The sequence below is a fragment of the Cariama cristata genome, unplaced genomic scaffold (assembly GCF_000690535.1).
Source record: "Cariama cristata isolate BGI_N322 unplaced genomic scaffold, ASM69053v1 scaffold26969, whole genome shotgun sequence".
Lineage (NCBI taxonomy): Eukaryota > Metazoa > Chordata > Aves > Cariamiformes > Cariamidae > Cariama > Cariama cristata.
In genome coordinates this window covers 1-202 of record NW_009634463.1, presented here as the reverse complement: position 1 = coordinate 202, position 202 = coordinate 1, and positions in this window count along the sequence as shown.

The following is a 202-nucleotide window of genomic DNA, read 5'->3' as shown; positions in this document are numbered from 1 at the left end:
CCCAAAAAAACAGAGCCGGGGGGGGGGCACACCCTCACAGGGCGATGCTGGGGGGACGCATGGTACCCCCCCCTTACCTCCTTGCTGAGGCCGGTGGGCTGCCTCTTCACGTTCTTGTAGCCCCTATAAAAACAAAACGGGGTGATGCGGGCAGGGGGGGATGCTTTGCCCCCCATTTTTTTTGGAGGGGGAGTTTGTGTAG